We start from the raw sequence: 17990 nt of genomic DNA on the forward strand, positions 1-17990 counted from the left end.
TCCTCGTAGAATTTCTAGGCATACACCTGTGCACCCAGACCAACAACCGTCAAATTTTCAATGAAAAAGTTGGTAGAGAGAAAACTGACTACAATAAGAATCTTTGTATTTCTGTCAATGGCAATTGATAATTCCGTTAAGTCCCCGGCAACGGCGCCAAAATTTGATCACGCCCAACTATGCCTTATAAAAAGGACTCTGCGGACGTTGTAAATATAACCCGAGTATTACGCCCAGGGTCGAATCCACAGAGAGTTAACCTATCAACCACTATCTTTAGACCCACTAATTCTTCAGAACCAGCTTCCCAAATATTCAAATCTCAGTTGAGTGTTCTTTAACAACTAGCTTGCAAGTAACTAAATAGCTGCAAACTAAACTAATAAGGTTGTAAACAATTATGAGAAAAATGCTAAGGCAATGATTTCCCCTATTGATGGAATCCCTTCTGTTTATGCTCATACAAATTTACCAACACATCTCTATCAATCATGAACGCTAATCTTACCGTAAATCTCTCCCGAGTAATCACAGTAATTTACTATTGCACTCTCCCGAGATACACTAGCTTACTTTATTTAGCACGATTCACTTTAGATTACAACCAAGTCTTCGTTATCCCTAATCCCGCATTTAAACCCGTAATTATAGATTCCTCTAATAATCTAGGAGTGGTGTTGTTCAACAATACCCTAAATATGCACTCTTTTCCAAGTTATGCACACTAAATAGGCACAGCTAATTGAGGATCCTGTCAATTAACTACAACAGACACGAAGTTGAACAAATAGAGATTAAACTAGCAATTTGTATTCACATAAACAAGAAGTTCATCACCCAATAGGTTCCATCAAAACCTTAGACAAGGAATTTAGCTACTCATGGCTATGAGAAAATAAACTAAGATTGAATTCATCATAAAAATCAAAAGAAAGGAAGAAAGATGGTTGGAGTATTCTCCCACAATGGTTTTCCTTGCTAAGAAACCTTAAAAATCAATACATGCCTCTCTTGGGCGAAGTGTAATGTTTTAAATAGGGTTTAGATCTAAAAATCCCGAATTTGACACTTTGACCCCTGAACTTTCTGCGCCTGCCGTGGTTCTGCCGCGGTCGCGGTAGAACCGCGGCCAATCACCCTCGCGGAATCACTGAAGTTCTGCAGCTGCTTTCCACCGCGGTTCTGCCGCGGTCGCGGTAGAACCGCGGCCAAACCAGTTCTCTGAATTCTAAGGGCTAGCAGGGCGTGGCTTCATTGGGAATTTACATATTTGGCCTCTTTTCTCCAATTTTTGACTCCAAAACTGCTCCTTAACATTCCTTGTACACATATCACCTGCAAATCATGAAAAGCACTAATAAGAGCATTTTGTTATCACTTTTAGCATTAAAACTACATAAGAAGGTGATTATTTAAGGTGTGATTATAGTCAAATTCACCTATTATCACAAGCTCCGTCACTAACTTGAAAGTTTCAGAGTTAAGACGTGAGTAAGATTTGATGATTCTAATTAAAAATACCAAAAAAAAAAAAGAAAAGAAAAAAGATTTTAAAAAATTATACTTGCACAAAAAAGAGGAAATTTTCTTTTGTTTCTGCCCCTTTCTCCTCTTCTAGTTAGCCTAAACATCAAGTCGAATATGGGCAGCAATACAGACTTGGGGTTTCAAAAAATGGTGAATTTTCTGGTGACTTCATTTAGGAAAAGTGATTTTAATTTTTGACTTTTTTGAAGTTCGGTTTTTGGCATTACTCCCTCCGGTCCAAAATAAGTGATTTTTTGGATGTTTTCACACAGATTAAGAAATTTACCTTTTAGCATTAATTAGCAATGAAATTGATCATATTAACCTTTACTATCTCACGTAAACACTCCTAACACATATTCCAACACTATTTACTCCAAGGACAATGTAGGAAAAAAATAATTAATTCATTCTTAAAATCTGGAAAAATCACTTATTTTGAACCACAAGAAAAAGGCCAAAAAATCACTTATTTTGGACCGGAGGGAATATTATCTAAGAAAAGTAGTAACATTAAGTTCCTCGGAGCGCACAAAGGAGGTCGACTATGAGTGGTGCCTTGGGAACGGCTCTATTTACATAAGAGAAGCCAGATAATGAGCTCGAGAATATTTCTGTTTCAGTAGTGGCCATTGGACAAATAATTGATCAACCATGCCTAACTTGTAAAGGAGCAAACCACTCAAACAAAATCTCCTGACGACATAGATGACCACCTTAAGAGCAAAAATGCAAGTAGCTTTATCAAACCCTATTTCTCGCTAAATCAAGGTTTTATTCACCCCTCATAGAGTTATCAAGGTGAATAACTCAGTATGACTCTGACACATCTAGTGCGTTGTTCCGTTTATTAAGTAACTTTTTTCTCTCCTTTTTCATCTATTTGTTCTTGTTTATATTATTTTTCATTTGAAGGAAGGGCCAATGATGTAGGAATATGACAGGATCAATAGACTTCCCAATAACACCTACTGCATCTACTCTTGCCTAGATTAAGAGGTGAACCTGTTAATATGCACAATATCGGGGATCAATCAAATCAATAAACTGTGCCTCAATCTGAAGCTCATCAGCGGAATATGTAATACCCATATTTTGCTTAAATGCTTAAATAAAACTGAATTAATCTAAAGCTTCAACGAATATTTGCAAACTAAATAATTCCACCAATATAGACTTTGTCGAATATATGTACAAAAAGGAAAAGACCATTTAAAGGAAGCTCAATAGTGAAATACGTACTAACCATATTTTGCCTTTTTCTTTATAAAGTTACAGAAGAAAACTATCTTATTACTACAGTGAGCACCTCCAGTGCTATAATTTTAAATGGCACATAAAGCTTTCTAATGACACGATGATAATGCAAAAAAAATGTCCACATAACACTCCAGGAAGAACTGATTATTAGCTAAAAGATGTCAAAACAATCTATCAAATCAATAAATAGTGCCTCAATCCAACGCTCAACAGTGAAATAAATATTACCCATATTTTGCTTAAATGCTTAAATAAAACTGATTTAATCTAAAGCTTCAACGAATATTTGCAAACTAAATAATTCCACCAATGGGAGGAGTCCGCAGGCTACTCTAACAGTTGCTTACTGACAAGTCAATACCAGTTCAACAAATATTGAAGGATCCGATGTTAGTACACAACCAAACTCAAATTGTAGAGTACCAGAATATAGTACGAGAAGACTAACCTCAATTAGATGAGCATCCAGCGAATTTATCTTAGACTATAGCTCCTCAACATCTTTGGATAGTGTCAATTTTGTTGTTTCCATGTTCAGATGTTTTGATTTGACAACCTCATTAGCATTGGACTTCCTATTCTTAGGATAATTCAACTTGATGTCTTCTACAGACTTTCAACATCTTTGGATAGTGTCAATTTTGTTGTCTCCACGTTCAGATGTCTGATTTGACAACCTCATTGGTATTGGACTCCCTATTCTTAGGAGAACTCAACTTGATGTCTTCCACAGCCATTGCGAATTTTGGCTCCTCTTCTTCTGCAACAAAATCTGTACCCTTGCTGTTCTCAACCACCTGCACTGAGAAGCAATTGTTTAATAGATCGTCACAGTTCAAAAAGTAGTCATTACGTAAATGTCCTTTACACATATTTAACATATTGTTTCAACAACCTCATCAGGGACTCTGTATCTTTCGCAAAGTACAAACCTAAGTTCACAAACTTTCCCAATCTTGGCTCCTCTGTTTCTTCTTCAAATTTAATATCCTTGTTGTTCTTACCCACCTGCATCTGGGAAGAAAACATTTACTACTGGATTATCACAGTTTCAGAAAAGGAAATGTCTCATGATAATATGCTTTTTCTCTCGATGCCAATGAGCATTGATCAATCGCACCAAAATTAATGTAACCAAAGTTTATTAAATGGATGATAATGCAAAAAAAAAAAAAAATTATCCACATTACACTCCAGGAAGAACTGATTATTAGCTAAAGTATGTCAAATGATTTCCAAGAAATGAATCTTTGGAAACTAAATAACTCCACCAATATAGACTTCGTAGAATATATGTACGAAAAGAAAAGACCATTTAAAAGAAGCTTAAAAGTGAAATACGTATTACCCATGTTTTGCCTCTTTTTCTAGAAAGTTACAGAAGAAAACTATTATATAATAAGCACTTCCAGAGCTATAATCTCAAATGACAGGTAAAACTTCTTAATTACACGATGATAATGCAAAAAAATCTCCACATAACACTCCAGGAAGAACTTATTATTAGAAGCATGTCAAATTATTTCCAAGAAATGGTCTGATCCAAGCTAATATTACCTTCAAGTCCACCTAGGTGATGTTTGACATGGATGTAGCAAAATTTCCCTTAATTTTGTCAATCCAAACAGGATCTACAACTTGATCATTCTCGCAACAATGCGTCGTCGATATGCCATGAAATATCCATAACTTGTGATCCATGGAACACTCCGGCTATTTTGCCTATAAAAATAAACACACTTTTATGCGAGTGCAACAATATATCACCAATTAGCTTAATATTTTAGACAAATGTAGTCTTAAATCTTTTATCCAAGTTTAGAACATAAGGAAATATGGTGTAGATTAAAAATGCTCAATCAAATATTTCTAGCTTCCTGGAGGAATAGCTACAGAGTTTCATCAAATCAAACACAGTAGAGGTAGGGGAGACATGTAAACAATTCCATGCAATTGCCAACTAATCATTTATCATCAACTAAATTATACTCCATTAATGGAACATCAAATGTTCATATGCTATTTGTCTTCATGGCTTCGGACCCTCGTTAATCAATGTTCATGCACCAATTAATAACTTTTGACAAAAAGCTACTTCATCCTCTAGCTAGTCCTTAAATCTCTTTTTATCCAAGTAAACTTATCTTTGTGTAGAATAGGGCCTACACAAGCTCAAGCTGGTGGCATTTCTAGATATTTCTCAATCTTCCCAACAATGAATAGCACCCACAAGCTCAAGTTGGTGGCATATCAAAGGCTAATGTATAAGAACAACAAATTTACAAACTTGTTGCTAGTTTATGAATCCTTTGCTAAAATTGTATGTTCACGTAAACTTATAAGTATTTCACAAATTGATTTGGTCCACAACTAATTGAACAAAAACAAAAAACAAAAACATAACTATGGAGTAGGTAATGAGATTTATGTTTTGACCAAACATTACATCAAATTCTTCCAAAGTATTGGGAGCCATGAATTTCTCATGGCTTGTTTTCTATGTAGTAGCATCCCACATGTCAAGGAACTCCAAGAATCTCTTTTTCTTGTGAACTAATTGACCAAACTCCAAAGTATCTTAAGTACACTAAGATCTAAGCTGGAATTAATAATACACACCCACATTTGATGGAAAAGCATCACTGATCACAATATATAGTCCAAAGTAACTAAAACTGTTAAAAAAGCAAAAGTTCTCATTTTTCTTCCAATAATTTTCTCAACTCTCAAGATTACAGTAATGTTTACACAAGACCAGAACTGAAAGAGCCCATCAGAAGCAACAGCTTCCAAGAACTTCAAGAATCAACCAGGAAAAAAGACCCAAAAAGCAAAAAGTTCAAATTTTGAAGAAATAGAGTTATCAAATTGATTGCAGGAACTGTCATCAGAAGCTGATTTTATAAAGGTAAACCAAACGTATATATCATTTGAAGGTGTGAGTTAATTTCTTGAAACAACATATTAAAAAACAGTTTAGGTTTATCGTAGTTTCTTTCCGACAGTTTTGCAAACACTTCTAATGCAAACCCAAAGGCAATTTGTATAATAACAGACTCAAATATGTTCTTACTGCACTTCGTTCGACATAAGTAGAACAGATGAAAATTAAGAGTAAGCCCGAGAAAGAGCTAGTTGAAGACGCAGAACAGTGAGCGCAACAACACATCACAAATTAGCTTAAAATTTCGCAGAAAAATAATCTAAACCTTTTATCCAAGTCCAAAGCATGAAAAGCAAACATTGTTCAGATTAAAAACCAACTGAATCTCAAATCCAAATAACGGTGGTAATCATACCTGTACTTTATATCAGACAAATAGCAAGAACTTGGAAGAGCTAGTCTGGGCAAACTGAAAGACGGAGTAAAGAAGAGCGGGAACTTGAGAAATCATCAAAGATTTGCACAAAGAAAACAGAGGAAGCCGAGTGCAACCCAAAATTTTGCTAGGTAGCAACGTGTCAAACCTGGAGAGAGCGGGCAGGATGTGTCGAATTATAATGTTAGGCATTTTGATTAAATTACAAACACCCTTCTGAGCCGCTTTCTAACCGGATGCAGCTCTCGTTTCCCGCTTATTAATAGTAGGAATACATAAAGAGAAAAAACAAAATCTAAAAAGAAATTTAAAAGAACAAAATCATTTGAATTTGATGAACAAATCTAAAAAGAATTTTAAAAGAAGAAAACCATTTGAATATGGATGAAGAATGTAGAATCAGTATATTAAACAAAAGCCTCGAACCACCATAACGAAAGAACAACGAAGGAATAAATACGAAAACACAGGATTTTCTCACACAAAATTCTTCAATTGACAAGAAGAGAGTTTTGTTTAACCCTCTGGATCTTAAGAAATTATTAACCCACTGTGAATCCAAAATAAAGTAAATGCATTATCTTGGATGGGTCATTAGCATCACAAATACTCCCACTCTCCCATTTATGCAACACCATTTGACTTGATAACAAAGCTTAAAAAAATTTTTTTGATTTGTTATTATGTAAGCTAAAGTGGATGAAAGCATTTGAATAGTTCTTGAAAAGTCAGTATGATCAAACAGCATCATCAAAGTTCAAACTCAAAAAATTGATTGAACATAAGTTTCTGAATTTTTGAATGTCATATTTGGGGACTCGCTAAATAGAAAATGTCGCATATAAATTGGATCAAGGGGTAGAAAGTAGAATATAGGAAAAAACACAATTTCAAATGAATCTTTTAATCAAAATCATGATCATTTGAGCTTAAATGGACTTATAGAACACAAAAATCAAAGTTGCTAACTGCGAACCCAATTTGGAAACTCGTTTTTCTTTTCTTCTTAATTCCTCTTCTAGATTCCTGTAGCTTCTCAAAAGTTGAGAACAGCATATAAGTGTTGATGCATGCTCAAATTTCAACAATTTTGAAATGCTACAAGCACAAACAGCTCATTGCTTCTTTTCCTCTTTCTTTCTTAATCAAATAAAAAGATTCTAAAGTTAGATTATCTCATCACATTTTACTCATCGTGAGTAATAGATAGTCCCAAGGCTTTGGTCTAGTGGTAAGAGTGTAATGCGTGATATGTGGATTAAGCACACGTCACATATCCGAACCTTGTTGCATACAAAAGCCTGATATTTAAGGTGAAGAAGGTTAGAGGGGCAGGCATTATAGATTTTTTGAGCTCTTTACACTTGCAGCAGCGATAATCTGCTCCCTATGTATATACCTTTACACTTTCTTGATGCTAGATTTTCAATGAAATAACTTTAACAATAAAAAATTTTAAAAAAAAAAGGGAATAGGAAGCTCATATTCATGTCTAGGTTAGATAACAGATTACCTATTAAAATTTCAAGAACCCAAATTCTCAAGAAATTCTAATATCTAAAGTTGCCAATCATTAACCAAAAGTGAAATTGTGGTAAGAAGGGACCAAGGGGTTCCAACCCAGTACAAGTTGAAGCACAAAATATCCAGTCTATAACAAAATTTACAAACCAAATAACCCCATTCAACTTTCAACAACTGAAATTCTCAAGCAATTCAAAGATCCCTAAACATAAAATTTCAACAGGACAAAAAAAAGAGACATAGGATCCAAAAAATGAAGTGAATCCTAGTGTTTTTTAAGCCTCGGGGGTTGCTTCTGATTTGCTAGTCGATAAATCCAGTACACCTACACAAATTCCATCATAATGAATCAAATACCCTACCCTAACCAAATTTTCATCATACTACGCCAACTAATAATTAAAAGGTAATAAGAGAAAGTACCAAAGCGAGGACATGGGAAGCCAAGCCAAGCCAAGCCAAGCCAAGTTCAATCCAAACTAAGTCAAACGAATCCAAACCAAATTAAGTTATATTAAGCCAAATGGATAAGAAAAGTGGGATGGGTAGGTAGCTTGGGTAATTAGTTTCAATTGGGTAGGTATATCATGTACGGAAAATGGCCAAATATATCTCTCTACTTTTATTTATTGTTTTATTTATTATTCAATCTCATTCCCGTTATACTTTTCGTTCATATATACCCCTGCCGTCCAACAAAGTTCTATATTTATCCCTATTTTAACGGACATGACATGTGGCACCGTTTGATTGAAAGAACCAATCCCAAAACAAAACAAAAAAACCCAAACATGCCTAAAATATAACTCATCTGACCCGGATCCCCTTTTAAAAAATTTTCCTAAAATTAAAACTCATTTCTTGTTCCCCGACCCCTCCACCCCCCCCACCCCCAAAAACAACCATTACAAACACGTAATATACTAATCTTCCAATTTTTCAAATAAATTAATACAAATCATGAACTAAGAGACTAAATCAAAATCAGACGAACCTGGCAAACAGATAGTTAAAGAAGGAAACAACCCAATTCAACAATTAAGTCAAAAACTTTACATAAAATAGACAAACCCCATTCAGGAGAATTAAGAGCAGTAGCAGCCCAGTGAAATTACGATGTTTACAGGGCTCTAAAATCGGACTGTTAGAGGAAGATTAGCCCATTGAGAGTGTGAAAATTTCAAAAACGACGTCGTATTATGCGCCCATCGTTTCCTCTACCTCTTTTCCGGCAGTTCCTGGCCGGGAAACGACCACCATCACCGGAAAAGCCACTGATCCTCCATTATTTTCGGTCGATAACCGACCCTGTCTAGCCCCACTCTCTCTCTACTCCCCTTCACACCCACAAGATGAAAGAAACGACTAGTACTAGTCATCGGAGAAATCTCAGAGCATAAGTGTCCAACGCGACCCGAATTCTTTAATGTGATAATTTGGTCGTGGGTTTTAAGGGGTATGGGTGTTTTAAGTTGTGGGTCAGGTCTTGTGCTTAAAGGATGCCACGTGTCATGACCGTTAAAATAGGGATAAATATAGAACTTTGTTGGACGGCAGGGGCATATATATGAACGGAAAGTATAACGGGGATGAGAGGGATATATTTGGCCCTTTTTTGTATAATGTAACTAGTTTTCAAATGGGTAGAGAAGTGTAATTAGTTTAATTGAATGGGTATTTTGTATAAATTGCTCTTCTATTGTAAGTACAGCTTAACGTATTATGGAGCACCATCAATCAATTGGTTTTGTGGGTTATTACAAATTTGTTTTTAGTTTTATGACCCTATCTATCCTTTTTACACATGAAAAATTTGTTTTTAAACATAAGAGATCTATCTTTTACACATGAAAAATTTAAAAAAGATACTTTCATAATTTCAACATGGATGGGCCTTCAATTATAATTGTTAGATGAACTATGTTTGCGTAACACTATAACGTCCATTATCGAAGACGGTAAGCGTTCTATTGGAAATTAATAAGGCTACTATAGCATATATCTGGAGAGGCGAACAAATGTGCAGGTGCAGGTTTTTAAACAAATGGAGGTCACAAGTGTGGAGAAAATTTGATAATGTGGGAAGTTGTGCTAAAAAAAATGAAGTTTCTTCTGATTAAAACCACGTAGTTTATAACAAATAACATGCTCAGTATAATCTCACAAGTGGAGTCTGCGCAAGATAATGTGGACGCAGTTGTAAAGGTAAAGAAGTTATTTCCAATAGACCCTCGGGTCAAGGGACAATGGAAAGGAAGTAGCAACAATAACAACAACAAGGTAATAAGATAACAGAAGCGAACAACAACAGATAGAACTAAAGATCTAAGAATAAAAAATACAAAGAATATTACTAATATACTGGTAAGACTAGGAGAAACTCTCGACTACCTATCAACCTTCAACCCTAATTCTTGCCCTCCACATCTTCCTATCGAGAGTCATGTTCTTGGTAAGCTGAAGCAATGCTATGTGTTGCTTAATCACCTCTCCCCAATACTTCGTTGGCCTACCTACTCTTTCTCAGACCCATCATGGTCAACCTCTTTGTAACAGCCCAGCACGCTAGTGATATTGTCCGCTCTGGGCCTAGGCCCTCGCGGATTTAAAACGTGTCACTAGGGTCTATGGCTTGTTAACTTATATACCCAGCATCTCTCTTGTGTTTTGCCAATGTGGGACTCTGTCCGAAGACAGAGGTGTTACATACACCCCCTCCTATGGACTCGGCGTCCTCACTGAGGTTTGCCCCACCGCATGGGATTTGCCTAGACTCAGCACTGAGGTTCGCCCCGTCTAACCAGGATTTGACTAAACTCAGTTGAACTCTGACCCACCATCGGCAAGACTGACACAAGAGTGGCTCTGATACTATCTGTAACAGCCCAGCCCGCTAGTGATATTGTCCGCTCTGGGCCTAGGCCCTCACGGATTTAAAATGTGTTACTAGGGTCTAAGGCTTGTTAACTTATATACTCAGCATCCCTCTTGTGTTTTGCCGATGCGAGACTCTGTCTAAAGTCAGGGAAGTTACACTCTTGTACCTCCTAACAGGAGCCTCTATGCCTCTCCTCTTCACATGTCCGAACTACCTCATCCTCGATTCTGGCATCTTATCCTTCACATGGGCCACTCCCACATTATCCCGAATAACTTAATCCTCATCTTATCTTTCCTGATATGCCCACACATCCATCTCAACATTCTCATTTCTGCTACTTTAATCTTCTAGACATGACTGGTCAACACTCGCCCACATATAATATAGCTGGTCTAACCTCCACCCTGTAGAACTTACCCTTAAATTTTAATGGCATATTTTTATCACACGAAATACTAGATGCTAGCCTCTGTTTCATCCACCAAGATCCAATACAATGTGTAACATCCTCCTCAATATCCACGTTATCTTGGATTACATACCCGAGATATTTGAAATTATCTCTCTTAGGGATGACTTAACTATCAAGCTTCATGTCCACTTCTGCTTCATGAGTCCTCTCACTGAACTTGCACTCTAAGTATTCTGTTTTGGTCATGCTCAACTTGAAAGACTCCAGGGTCTGTCTCAAAACCTCCAGCCTAGTGTTAACCCCGCCTCGCGTCTCGTCAGTCAATACAATGTTATCCGCAATTAACATATACCACGACACCTCCCTTTAAATCTACCACGTCACCACATCCATCACCAGTGAAAAATTCCGAGTCTCCCTGTCACGACCTAAAATTCGCTAGTCGTAATGGCACATAATCCAGCCCGCTAGGTAAGCCACCTAATAACTGCCCAATTTCAATAATAGTAATAAGACAATCCAATAAAGGAATTATCTAAATCTTAAACCTTTCCCAAGGACTAGTAGTACAAATCATGAGCTTCTAAGTAAATACATCTTCTGTTTGAAAAGTACATAAACAAAGTTTTTTGTAAATCTAAGGCTACCATGAACAAGAGGCAGCTATAACGGAAAACGCAGGTAGATCTTCAAATCTGGCAACCATCGAGCATAGCAACAACAACAGCCAACATCTGCATGCAATGTGCTGAAATATAGTATCAGTACAACCGACCCCATGTACGAAGTAAGTAACAAACCTAACCTTAGGTTGAAAGTAGTGACGAGCTGGAACATAGGTCGGGTCCAACACCAATAACCAGTAGCAGTTCATAAAAACGTAGAGCATATAAATAGGACAGTAACTTAGAGATAAATATGCTCAGCTTTTTCACAGGTTTTCGAAAATAATTCCACTTTTCAAGAGTATCAGTGAAAAACACAAATCCTTTACCGAAATCGTCGTAAAATATGAGATAGTTTGAAAACTCTACATTTTTCCAAAAATTCTTTCCATAATAAATTAGATGTTTTGTTTTCTTTCCAGACAGCAAGTGTGAAATACCTCTCTATGCCCACATATCAATGTGTGTAAAAAAAGTCATGAATGATGTGATACCGTACAACATGAGAAAAAATACATCTCTATGCCTGTATGTCATGTGTGCATGCCAATGCCATGTATCTCATAGATGAATAGTGTACTCACACTGGAGTACTCAATCTCACTGTCTCACACTTTCCACTCATCGTGCTCAACCACTCAGTACTGTATATGGCCCATAAAGCCCATGAAAATCCATCCCGGAACATATACAACACTAACTATAAGTCATCTAATACCGAGGAAAAAGGGCAATCCAACCCTGCGGAGAAATCCATCTCCTGGTATCAAGTACTTCAGACAAATCCATGTCCAGGGAAATCCATCCCTCAATAATATCACATGCGCTCACTAGGGGTGTGTACAGACTCCGAAGGGGCTCCTACAACCCAAGCGCTATCATAATCATCGATATAACCGCTGCGACGTGCAGCCCGATCCCATAACTGTCACTCATAATTAGGCTCTCGGCCTCACTCAGTCATCACTCTCTCCAGTCTCACCCACAGGCTCACAATGTCATGAAAACAATCCTGGAACAGTGATATGATGTATCAATAAATAACAACTGAGACTGAGATATGATATGAATGCGCGAATATGACTGAGTACGAAATATCAATGAAATCAGTGAGATGACAGCAAGCAACGACCACCATGGGTCCTAGCAATGTCAGCATAAAGTCTAAACATGATATCTAGCATAATTGACAGCTCAGTTACTTTATCACATGGTGAAAACACAGATATCAAAAAAATAGGGCCACTTTACAGTGCCATAGAAATAATGGAGTCACAATTCAAAGGGCGCACGCCCACACGCCCGTCACCTAGCATGTGTGTCACCTCAACATCAATCACATAGCACGTAATTCGGGGTTTCATACCCTCATCACTAAGTTTAGAAGAGTTACTTACCTCGAATAAGCCAATTTCCATATCGAGCAAGCCAAGCGATGCTCCAAGAATGCCATCACGCGTATAGCGACCTGCGAACGGCTCAAAACTAGCCAAAAGAAACTCAAATACATCAAATAAAGCCAAGGAAACAATTCCAAATGATAAAAGATCGAATACTAAATCAAATGCCAAATCCAGCCAAAAATCACACCTGGGACCACACCTCGGAACCCGACAAAACTCACATAATCCGATAACCCATTCAATTACGAGTCCAACCATACTAGTTTCACTCAATTCCTACTCCAATTCGATGTTGAAAACTGAAAAATTCATATTATGAAACATTAGGCCAAAACCCCCACTTTCCTCCTTAAAATACATCAACCAAAAGCTAAAATCGAAGATAGATTCATGGAATATAACAAAAACCGAGTAGAGAACACTTACCCTAATTCATATGGTGAAAATTGCTTCAAAAATCACCTCATTCCGAGCTCCATAGCTCCAAAAATGTGAAAATGGCCGAAACCCTCGAAATAGAGTACTTTATACTTCTGCACAGACATCATCTTTCACAAACGCGGCAATACCATCGCGTTCGCGATGAATAAAATAATCTTCCACCATAACACACTTCACGTTCGCGGTAAACACCTCGTTAACGTGACTCACAGCTAACTCAGACCTTCACGAACGCGGATCCAACTACGCAAACGCGATCCCTTGTACGCAAATACGAAGAAGACTTGCCCCAAATCTACGCGAACGCGGACCAATACTCGTGAACGCGATGAAGGAAATGCTACTTGTCACACCTCCTTTTTACCACCCCGAAAGGGGTATAAGGGAGTTTTTCCAATTAAAGTGACAATAATCGAAAAGGATTATTTATTCAAATTCAGAGTTGCCACTTGGGATAATTTATGGTGTCCTAAGTCACCAGTTTAAAATCCCGAATCGAGGAAGTTTGACTCTTATTTATGGTTTGCGAACACAAAAATTCGGGTAAGGAATTCTGTTAACCCGAGAGAAGGTGTTAGGTATTCCCGGGTTTCGTGGTTTTAGCACGGTCGCTTAACTATTAATAATTGGCCTAATTGTTTGATTAATTACATGTCTTATACCTATTGTGCATTTTTAGCTTTTGACCGCTTTTAATTATTTATTGAATTATTCTAAAATAAGTTACGATTGTCGTACACTTGTTTGTTTGGTACACATTGTGAATCGTGTCACGGGAACCATACCCATGATTTACAGCATGTTTAAATTATTAACATTATTAGTTATTGTGGCCGGGTCACATAAATGTACCCCCGGATTTGGAAATTATGTATTACAACTACGTCACGGGAACCGTACCGTAGCTATGATAATTTTATTATAATGCGCCTAAAGCAACTAGCGCATTTAATTATTTTCCTAATCTTTGAGGTTGTTGTGATTCCAAATTTATGAACAAGATATTATTGGGGCAAATAGGCTAGCTAACATGATCTATTACTTGGCACAGATTCCTTATGGTTCAAGACCTACCTTATGGTCCATTCTTATTCCTTTCCAAGAAAGAAACAACTCCAATTTTTCCATCTACACAACTAAAAGCATTTATTCAAGAACCAAGACTACATGCATCACAATTGAAATAAAAACTAATTAAAACAATTTAAATGAAAACTAAGACATGCTACTCAAACAACGTAGAATTCAAATCAACCAACACGCGCACCAAGTTATCATAACACGATGAAATGAGAATGAAAATTGAGAAATAGACCTTTTATTGATGAACAAAGCTGAAAATTGCAAATCAATCGGGCTAAACAAAGCAACAATCCTTGGACTGAAACACCAAAATTGCGAACCGGAACCTCGATTTGGCACTGGAAATCTCAAAAACAAAACGACCTCAATCAAACTCCATCGAATTCAGATTGAAAATCAGAAGCAGAAGTTGTTAAGGCGATGAGGAGTAGAAATAGGAGGAAGAAGACTAAATTCCTTGGTATTATCAACAACTCGAGATGTAATTTTTTGCTTAACTACAACACCACCATCAGATGTCCCATTTTTTGAAGTTGAATCTTTCACCTTGAAATACCTTTGTCCTTTCTGCCGTAACTAAGCTTCAAAATGGAAGAAAACTACAAAATGATCCTCGGGAACTTCACTTATTATCTTGACCGCAAAGAAATGCTATCACCAAAAATAGAGCAAGAAATGGAACGCAGACAAAGAATTAATCTCAAATCTAGAATGTTTTCGGCTCAAGGTTGAGCAGATGGCTGCCGTTCTCACTTAGAGGGTAGGTGTTTTTTTGTTTTAGCTTGGTCTCGGAATTGAAAAGTTAGGCTAAGGTTTCTATAATTGGGTATTTTATATGGAGGTGGGAAGGGATGATGACCATTGGATTAGAAGGAAATAGATGGCTAGGATTAAATCTTGCACTTAAGTGGGCTAATGGGCTGGGAAGAATGGGCTAAGGGTAATTGGGTTGGACCATGTCTTTTGGGTTTGAACTTAGGCTAAAAAGACCAAATAATTCAATGTATCTATAAAAATATAAAAGTCGCTCTAAATTAAAATAAACTAATATAAAACTAAATACTACGAGTAAAACTATTTTTTTTTTGTATTTTCAAATGTTATAATACTATAAATATAAATATACTAATTGACTTTAACCTAAAGATGAAAAATAATTTTTTTGTAATTTTTTACTTTTTGTGATAAAAATAAAGTAAAAGGGTCAACACTATTTAGAATAGCGATACTAAACCTAAATTAAATATTTACGCTAAAATGTGTAAAATCTTGGGGAGGGTCAAAAATTACATGTCTACAGCTGCCCCTCTTTGACTGGTAACGCGAAGAGTTTTCAGACAAAGAACGACGAGATAGGTTTTTTGACCCGACCCTTATTTAGAGAGACCAAAAACTAAGAGAAAGGAGAATATGACCGAGCTCTGGTATCTAAGCTGCCTACATATCCTTGGCTATAAAGGAATCAGGCCACGTGTAGTTCAGAAGTGAATGAGGTGATGGATTATACCGAGGTGGAGAACCGATTGAGGTGCCGTCGAGGTTCCGGTCTGCGGTCCCGTTATTACATCAAAAATCAAAATTGAAAAAACTAACTAAGACTATCAGGTACGAGTTACAAGATTCCTATCTATGAGTCTTCTGAAGCTTGATCTTGAGTCTTGAATGGTTCTTCATGCGGACTCTGATCTGTATCTCGATGCTTGTTAGCTGCAGGTGTTGGTTCAATCTTCTTCAGCTTTTTCAGATCAAGACGGGACATGCGGAGCTTGTGGCTTCAATTATGTCTTGAACAGTCCACATCTTTTCTCCGCTTCTGCACTTTGGATTCACTTTTTTTTCTTTTTTTTCTTTTATTCTTAATTGAGACTTCTTTTGGTTATCTCGGACCCCTGTCGACCCGCATTCTTGAGGCGAGCTTCTGCTACTTCTAACTTGAACAGGACTGGAGGTTGCCCTTATTCTTCAGGAAGGCCTGATGTCTCTGACTGCAACTTGAAATTAATTCCCTTATTCTCCAGGTGGGCGCCTGCTACTGACTTGAAGCTTCAAATGACTCTGAAATGAATTCTGAAATGAGTTCCCTTGTTCTCCAGGTGGGCACCTGCTACTACAATAAAACAAATAAAATAAAAGAAACTTTTCTGCCCCAATTTGTACTAGGAAGATTTGTGAGTTGTTAGCAGAACTATAAATCACCTATGCTATTTGACGAGAGTAAAATTGAGGACTCGACTAGGATGTGCGTCTCCTGTGAGTAAAACCAAGAAAATTTTGACTAGCAAATGCGTCTGCTAAAAAAACCTAAATGACCCAAACTAGGAAGTGCGTCTCCTAGATGTAAGATTGAACTTGCGGAAAACTATAAACTACGCTTGACTAAAGTAAAAACTGACCCTATTCTCCAGGCGGGACCCCTGATTTCGAGAAAACTAAAGATTGATAACTTAAGAAAACTAAAAATTGACCCTTTTTTTTTTAGAAAAATCGAGACTTCCTTTTTTTTTTTTAAAATTATCCTAGGAGAAAATTCGTCAGACTAGGTTTTCTATCTTAGGAGAAAGATTCATCAGACTAAGACGTTTATCCTAGGAGAAAATTCATCAGACTAGGTCTTTTTTTTTGGTATCTTAGGAGAAAGATTCATCCGACTAAGACGTTTATCCTAGGAGAAAATTCATCAGACTAGGTTTTCTATCTTAGGAGAAAGATTCATCATACTAAGATTTCTATCCTAGGAGAAAGTTCATCGGACTAGGTCTTCTATCTTAGGAGAAAGATTCATCAGACTAAGATTTCTATCTTAGGAGAAAAACTCATCAGAATAAGATGTTTATCCTAGGCGAAAGTTCATCAGACTAGGTCTTCTATCTTAGGAGAAAAATTCATCAAACTAGGTTTTCTTATCTTAGGAGAAAGATTCATCAGACTAAGATTTTTACTGGAAGGAAAATCCATCAGACTAGGACAATATTACCCTAGGAGGAAATGTAAAGAGCAATGGCATGATTTTATGCATATTAACAAGACAAATAAAGGCAAAAATTTGAGAAACTTCACTTCGTCGGCTCTTCTCTTCTTTTTATTTTGCTTTGTTTCCTATTTTTCTCTTTCTTTTTTTCTCTTTTCTTTTCCCTTCTTTTTTTTTTTGGAACCTCTTTCCTTACACATGCTTTGTTCCTGTTTCAAACAAAGAAAATTTTGTCAATTTTGAAAGTGATGGTCAGTTTGTGGCCTTGAGTCTTGAGCAGCTTGGCTTTTGCTCGATCAGCCTGAGTCGGTCTCAAGAGACTTTTGTTCTGCACCAACTCTGATTGTTTCACACCCAGTACCGTTTGTATTTGCAACTCAAATAGCCTTATCCCAACCGGAGATCTTTGCTTAGGTGACATTCTCTGATATCTTGAATGACTTCCTGCTTTTTGAGCAATTTGTCTGTCAGAGAGAATCACCAGTTATCTTTCTTGCGCCAAGTAA

The 17990-nt window shown here is 36.9% G+C and overlaps 1 long non-coding RNA gene across 6 annotated transcripts; it reads right to left on the minus strand.

Moving 5' to 3' along the window:
- LOC109235318 lies at window positions 1139–8467 on the minus strand. Of its 6 annotated transcripts, none has more exons than XR_002069361.1 (6): window positions 8055–8467; window positions 6087–7956; window positions 4345–4509; window positions 3683–3801; window positions 3236–3584; window positions 1139–1335 (listed from the first exon to the last, which is right to left on the minus strand). It is a non-coding gene; the product is annotated as an uncharacterized LOC109235318 (long non-coding RNA). The 6 variants fall into 6 exon arrangements; XR_002069362.1 differs by lacking the exon at window positions 8055–8467 and having other exon boundaries at window positions 6087–6140; window positions 6256–6340; XR_002069364.1 differs by lacking the exon at window positions 6087–7956 and having other exon boundaries at window positions 8055–8408.

This window comes from Nicotiana attenuata, chromosome 12 (genome assembly GCF_001879085.1).
Source record: "Nicotiana attenuata strain UT chromosome 12, NIATTr2, whole genome shotgun sequence".
Taxonomy (NCBI): domain Eukaryota; kingdom Viridiplantae; phylum Streptophyta; class Magnoliopsida; order Solanales; family Solanaceae; genus Nicotiana; species Nicotiana attenuata.